The sequence below is a fragment of the Chiloscyllium punctatum genome, chromosome 21, assembly GCF_047496795.1.
Source record: "Chiloscyllium punctatum isolate Juve2018m chromosome 21, sChiPun1.3, whole genome shotgun sequence".
Taxonomy (NCBI): Eukaryota; Metazoa; Chordata; class Chondrichthyes; order Orectolobiformes; family Hemiscylliidae; genus Chiloscyllium; species Chiloscyllium punctatum.
The window spans coordinates 22,594,221-22,602,008 of NC_092759.1; positions in this window are offsets into that span (position 1 = coordinate 22,594,221).

Below are 7,788 nucleotides of genomic sequence, written 5' to 3' on the forward strand. Positions count from 1 at the left end.
GAGAGAGAGAGATTCCAATTCCCTCCCAGAGGTCCCATTGCTTCTGGCAAGACTATTCACACCCACAAGCTGTTCTGCTCTGTGGAAGCCCATTCCACAGTTTTTGGATGACAGGCAGGTGCTTTGTCATTGGGAACAGGTCACTGGTCACAGGGGAGGTGATAACCTGGTAGTATTATCACTGGACTATTAATCTAGAGACCCAGCTAATATTTTGGGTACACTGGTTCAAATCCTACAACAACAGATGGTAGAATTTGAATTCAATTTTTTTAAAAGTCTGGAACGGAGAATCTACTGATGACTATGAAATCATTGTTGATTGTTGGGAAAACCCATCTGCTTCACTAATGTCTTCACTGAAGGAAATCTGCCATCCTCGCCTGGTCTGGTCTACATGTGACTCCAGACCCACAACAATGGGGTTGACTCTCAGTTGTCCTCTGAAATGGCCTAGCAAGCCACTCAGTTGTACCAGTCGCTAAAAGTCTCAAAGAATAAAACAGGATCGATCACCTGGCATTGACCTAGGCACTGGAAAAGGCAACGGCAGAAACAGCCCTGTTGACCCTGCAAAGTCCTCCTTACTAACATCTGGGGGCTAGCGCTAACATTGGGGGAGCTGTCGCTCAGACTAGTCAAGCAAAAACCTGACATAATCTGTAAGGTATATACCGTGAGTATGACTGTCCCAGACACCACCATCACCATCCCCGTCCCCATCCCCGGATATGTCCTGCCCCACAGGCAGGACAAACCCAGCAGAGGTGGTAGTGCAGTGGGATACAGTAGGGAGGGAGTTGCTGTGGGAGTCCTCAACGTTTGACTCTAGACCCTGTGACATCTCATGGCTTCAGGTCACACGAAGTCAAGGAAGTCTCCTGATTACCCCACACTGTCCTCCCTCAGTTGATGAATTAGTACTCCTCCATGTTGGACAACACTTGGAAGAAGCACTGAGGATGGCAAGGAGACACAATGTACTCTGGGGGATTTTAATGTCCCACCACCAAGAGCAGCACTACTGATTGAACTGTTCAGGTGCTAAAGGACATAGCTGCTAGACTGGGTCTGTGGTAGGTGGTGAGGGAACCAACAGTAGGGAAAAAACATACTTGTCCTCATCCTCCCCAATCTGCTGGCTGCAGATGCATCTGTCCATGACCGTATTGGTAAGATGACCACTGTACAGTCCTTGTGGAGACAGAGTCCCGCCTTCACATTAAGGGTTTTCTCAATGTGTGGCACTATCATTATGTTAAATGGGACAGACTTCGATCAGATCTAGCAACTATGGTCTGGGCATCCATGAGGTGCTGTGGGCCATCAAAAGCAGCAGAATTGTACTCCAACACAATCTGTAACCTCATGGCCCAGCATAACCCCCACTCAAGCACTATCATCAAGCCAGGGATCAATGGAGAGTGTGGGAGGGCATGCCAGGAGAAGCACCAGGCATACCTGAAGATGAGGTGTCAACCTGGTGAAGCTACCAAACAGGACTACTTGGCACATCAGGGCAAAAGACAAGGCTGATGCATTCACAACAATCTTCAGTCCTGATGTGGACTGAAACCAGAAAGAGCTGAAACCAACATGCCCATTCTAACAGATGAGAGACTTAACAAACATACAGGTCTTTTTCAATGTATAATTTCAGTTACATCACACTGTAAACTTTTGCTATAAATTCTATGTCCTACGATCATATACTCCACAACCACCTGATGAAGGAGCAGCGCTCCAAAAGTTAGTGCTTCCAAATAAACCTGTTGGGCTCTATTGTGTACTTTTTAACAATTTTCAGCCAGAAATGCTGCGTGGATGATCCATCATGGCCTCTCCTAGTGATCCCCAATTTAATTCACTCAAGAAACAGTTGGAGACACTGAATACTGTAAAGGCTCTGGGCCCTGACAACATTCCAGCAATAATACTGAAGACTTGTGCTCCACAATGTGCTGTTCCCCGAGCCAAGCTGTTCCAGTACAGTTCCAACACTGGCATCTAGCCAACAATGGGGAAAATTGCCCAGGCAATGTCCTGTACAGGAAAAGCCGGACAAATCCAACCCGGTCAATTCCCGCCCCCTCAGTCTCCTCTCGATCATCAGGAAAGTGATGGAAGGGGTCATCAACAGCACCCACTCAGCAATAACCTGCTCAGTGACACCCAGTTTGGGATCCCCCAGGGTGACTCAGCTCCTGACCTCATTACAGCCTTGGGTCAAACATGGACAAAAGAGCTGGATTCCAGAGGGGAGGGGAGGGAAGAGGGGAGGGGAGGGGAGAGGGGAGGGGAGGGGAGAGGGTCAGCCCTTGACATCAACGCTGCATTCGACTGAGTGTGGCATCAAGGAGCCCGGGCAAATCTGGAATCAGTGGGTATCAGGGGGACAAACTCTCCACTGGTTACAGCCAGATCTGACCCATAGGAAGGTGATGGTGGTTGTTGGAGGTCAGCCCCAACAACACTCAAGAAGCTCGACACCATCCAGGGACAAAGCAGCCCCCGCTTGATTGGCCCCACATCCACAAACACCCCCTCCCTCCCTTACCCACCAACGCTCAGTAACAGCAGTGTGTACCATCTATAAGATGCACTGCAGAAACTCACCAAAGATCCTCAGGCAGCACCTTCCAAACCCACGGCCACTTCCATCTAGAAGGACAAAGGGCAGCAGATACACAGGAACCCCACCCCCTGCAAGTTCCCCTCCGAGCCCCTCACCATCCTGACTTGGGAATATATCGCCATTCCCTCAGTGTGGCTGGGTCAGAATCCTGGGATTCCCTCCCTCAGGGACATTGTGGGTCTACCCTCCAGCACATGGACTGCAGTGGATCTAAAAGGCAGCTCACCCCCACCTTCTCAAGGGGGTGCAACGAGGGACAGCCCAGCCAGAGCTGCTCACACCCCACAAATGAATAAATAAAGAAAAACTAGTCAACAGACCAATCAGCAACTTGTTACTGGATGTATATACCCTCTGATGCCAGTTTATCTGCAACTAACCTTCCCCCACTGGCTGAACAAGCAGCTGTGTAAACAGCACTTCCAAAGAGTGTCATGGAACCCGCTTTTAAAAGGCGCCATTACTCTTCAACAATCGCTGATTTTCAAAACCAGTCCTTTTACAGAATATAGATACAGTTCCTGGCTCCGAACTTTTGGAAGAATGCAAAGGGATGAGAAAAAGTGCAGTCGTCATGACAACGGTTGAGAATCCCTAAGTACTGTTGGATGTATTGAACTTTGAAATTCAAGGCATCTTTTTAATTGAAAGGGCATTTCACAACCAGAAAGTGAGTGTGGATATAAATTCAGTGGCTGTCCTCCATTATCCTGTGTGGACCATGGAAGGTTACATCTGGAGAGAGAATCACAAAATCCCTGCAATGCAGAAAGAGGCCATTTGGCCCATTGCTGACCATGCAAAGAACATCCCACCTGGATCCAACCACCCCTACCCCCAACTCTATCACCATAACCCTGCACTTCCCATGGCTAACCCACCTAGCCTCCACATCCCTGGACACTATGGGACAATTTCCCATGGCCAATCCACCCTAACCTGTACATCCCTGGGCACGATGGGACAATTTCCCATGGCCAATCCACCCTAACCTGTACATCCCTGGGCACGATGGGACAATTTCCCATGGCCAATCCACCCTAACCTGCACATCCCTGGACACTATGGGACAATTTCCCATGGCCAACCCACCCTAACCTGCACATCCCTGGACACTATGGGACAATTTCCCATGGCCAACCCACCCTAACCTGCACATCCCTGGACACTATGGGACAATTTCCCATGGCCAACCCACCCTAACCTGCACATCCCTGGACACTATGGGACAATTTCCCATGGCCAACCCAGCCTAACCTGCACATCCCTGGGCACTATGGGACAATTTCCCATGGCCAACCCACCCTAACCTGCACATCCCTGGGCACTATGGGACAATTTCCCATGGCCAACCCACCCTAACCTGCACATCCCTGGACACTATGGGACAATTTCCCATGGCCAACCCACCCTAACCTGCACATCCCTGGACACTATGGGACAATTTCCCATGGCCAATCCACCCTAACCTGCACATCCCTGGACACTATGGGACAATTCCCCATGACCAATCCACCCTAACCTGCACATCCCTGGGCACTATGGGACAATTTCCCATGGCCAATCCACCCTAACCTGCACATCCCTGGACACTATGGGACAATTTCCCATGGCCAACCCACCCTAACCTGCACATCCCTGGACACTATGGGACAATTTCCCATGGCCAACCCACCCTAACCTGCACACCCCTGGGCACTATGGGACAATTTCCCATGGCCAATCCACCCTAACCTGCACATCCCTGGGCACTATGGGACAATTTCCCATGGCCAACCCACCCTAACCTGCACATCCCTGGACACTATGGGACAATTTCCCATGGCCAACCCACCCTAACCTGCACACCCCTGGGCACTATGGGACAATTTCCCATGGCCAATCCACCCTGACCTGCACATCTTTGGACTGTGGCAGGAAACTGGAATACCCAGAGAAAACTCACGCAAACACGAGGAGAATGTGCAAACTCCACACAGACAGTTGCCCAAGGCTGGAAATGAACCCAGGTCCCTGGCACTGTGAGACAGCAGTGCTAACCACTGAGCCACCCCCTTGAGGAACCCATCGCGTGTAAAGTGAATGTGATAGCCACTACACTATTAGGGGGACTTCAAATAGAAAGACTGCAAGGGATGAGATACCAAGAGGCTGATTATACACCAGCTGGGTTTTCTCAAACTGGGCTCTCAATATACAACCCTGTGGCACCACCTCCAAATCCAAGGGGGATGTATCTCCCTGGATCTCCCTGGATCTCTCTCAGGAACCTAGGATGCTTTTCTTCCAGAACAAGCCTGCCCAACTTTTCAGGGACTTTCTCTTTGAATGGAAGGTCCTGTGCTCCATTTGTAACATCCTCTTCCTTGATGAAGACAGAGACAAAGCACTCATCCAGTACATCAATAAGATCCTCTACCTCCCAAATTTTCTTTGTAATTCTTTCATTATTTAGGTGCTCAGAAAATGTATTTGGGTTCTCCTCTGTTTTCATCATTATTTGCCTCTCAAACACTCTCTTTGTCTGTCGAAGGGCTTTATTTCAAACCTTCCTGTTACAAATTGGTCAGGCCACTGTTGGAATATTGTGTGCAATCCTGGTCTCCTTCCTATCAGGAAGATGTTGTGAAACTTGAAAGGGTTCAGAAAAGATTTACAAGGATGTTGCCAGGGTTGGAGGATCTGAGCTACAGGGAGAGGCTGAACAGGTTGGGGCTGTTTTCCCTGGAGCGTTGGAGGGTGAGGGGAGACCTTATAGAGGTTTACAAAATTATGAGGGGCGTGGATAGGATAAATAGACAAAGTCTTTTCCCTGGTGTTGGGGAGTCCAGAACTAGAGGGTGAGAGGTTTAGGGTGAGAGGGGAAAGATATAAGAGAGACCTAAGGGGCAACCTTTTCACCCAGAGGGTGGTACGTGTATGGAATGAGCTGCCAGAGGATGTGGTGGAGGCTGGTACAATTACAACATTTAAGAGTCATTTGGATAGGAAGGGTTTGGAGGGATATGGGCTGGGTGCTGGCAGGTGGGACTAGATTGGGTTGGGATATCGGGTTGGCATGGATGGGTTGGACCGAAGGGTCTGCTTCCATGCTGTACATCTCTATGACTCTAAATGTTGGACCTTACTTTGAAGTCGTACAGCATGGAAACAGACCCTTCGGTCCAACCAGTCCAACCAAACCCAATCCCAATCTAAACTAGTCCCAGGTGCCAGCGTTGGCCCATATCCTTCTGAATGTTTTCTATTGATGTACTTATCCAAATGTCGAATAAACATTGTAACTCTACCTTTCTCAGGAATGTCATTTCACACACAAACCACCGTCTGTGTAAAATTTTTGCTCCTCCTGTCTTTTTAAAATCTCTCTCCTCTCCTTAAAAATGTGGCCCCATTGGCCTTGAAATCCCCCATTCGAGGGAAAATTCAATTCTGTTTATACCCCTCATTATAAAGTAAACCTCTATAGGTTACCTCGCAACCTCTTTTAGAGTGTTATGTTTTGAAATGTCTCCTTTAACTTAAGGTGAGCATGTGGCCATATTTGCCTGGAGACCGGCCCATGTGATCGGGTTGGCATGGAGAAAGGAAGCCAAGGTGAAACCTCTTGAGAGTCAGGATGTAGTTGCACATCTTCCTTCAGTCAGCTACAATAAGGGAGCACTTGCTTTCGGACACACAGAGAAAGAGCGAGAGAAAGAAAAGCAGAGGAACTTGACTGAAAGTGTGTAAGTGCATGTGGGAGGCCTAGGATCAGGGCACTGCTTCAGAGTTAACGTCTCCCTTCAAGACTCAGGTGAGAAGATTTTTTTCCCACTCAGAGGGTTGGGCAGTTTTGGAACTCTTTGATTGGTGGAGTTGGATTGTGGAATATTTTTAAGAGGGAGGTGGATAAGTACTTGTGAGGCAGGAACTCCAATGGTGGGGGTGGGGGTGGGGGTGGGGGGGCAAATGGAAATGGGGAACTCCAAATGCAGGTGGATCAGTCCTGATCTTACTGAACAGAGGGGAAGCATCGAGGGGCTGAATGGCTTACGTTGCTTCTAATTCTTAGACACTGCAGCTCAAATTGAAGCTGTTTTGTGTTTGCAATCAAGCAAGATGTTGGCGAGAGTTATCTGTCTATTAGAAAAATGAACAAACCACCCAGTAATTTTGGAGATTTTATGGAACAGTAAAGCGGTATTCCAATGAACATGAGTCCTTGGATGCTCAGGTTGGGGGAATGATTTCCCAAAGACTTGAAGAATTCAACCTGGTGGGACTCAAAAGCAGTGTCCCACCGAGACAGAGAATCTTTCGTATTGCTACAACATCTGTCTGAAGGCTGGCGTTACAAACACATCTCAATTGTGTAAAATAGATCACACAAATCGTTAATTCGGTGAGTAGTTGTCTGTTACATAATATTTGATTGGTGTTAAATTATAATTTGTTTGCTATCGTAAGAGTCTTTGAACATGAAATCTTGTCTTCTGTTATTTACATCTGTTCCTGGGAAATCGATCACCTTTGAAAAGTTTCTCAATGTCTGCTGGGATTGTAAGAGTCCTTCGTTTCTGCAGTCATGTTCTTTCGTGTTATCAATCTCACAAGCCTCCCTTCCACTTTAAGATCCTTCATTTTTCAGAAAGTTGGATAAGGTCTTTTCCCTGGGGAAGTGGAGTCCAAAACTAGAGGGCATAGGTTTAAGATGAGAGGGGGAAAATTTAAAAGGAAATTAAGGTGCAACTTGTTCATACAGAGGGTGGTGCATGTGTGGAATGAGTTGCCAGAGGATCTGATGGAGGCTGGTACAATTACACATTTAAAAGGCATCTGGATGGGGACATGAATAGGAAGGGTTTAGAGGGATATGGGCCGGGTGCTGGCAAATGGGACTAGATTATGTTAGGACATCTGGTCAGCATGGACGGGTTGGGCTGATGAGTTGTACATCTTTATGACTTTATTTTCTAGAGAGTTAGATGGCCTGCCTTGTTGTTCAAAAACCATTTGATTCCACATCAGCTGAGCCAGATTTTTTTCAAACATGTTGAAATCAGACTTTCACCAGTTAAGAATTTTTATGCTTGATTTTGCCTTCCTGAGTTCCATAACTAGTCCAGAGGTCCACATGGAATTGCAAATACATTGATCACAAAATTTCACTT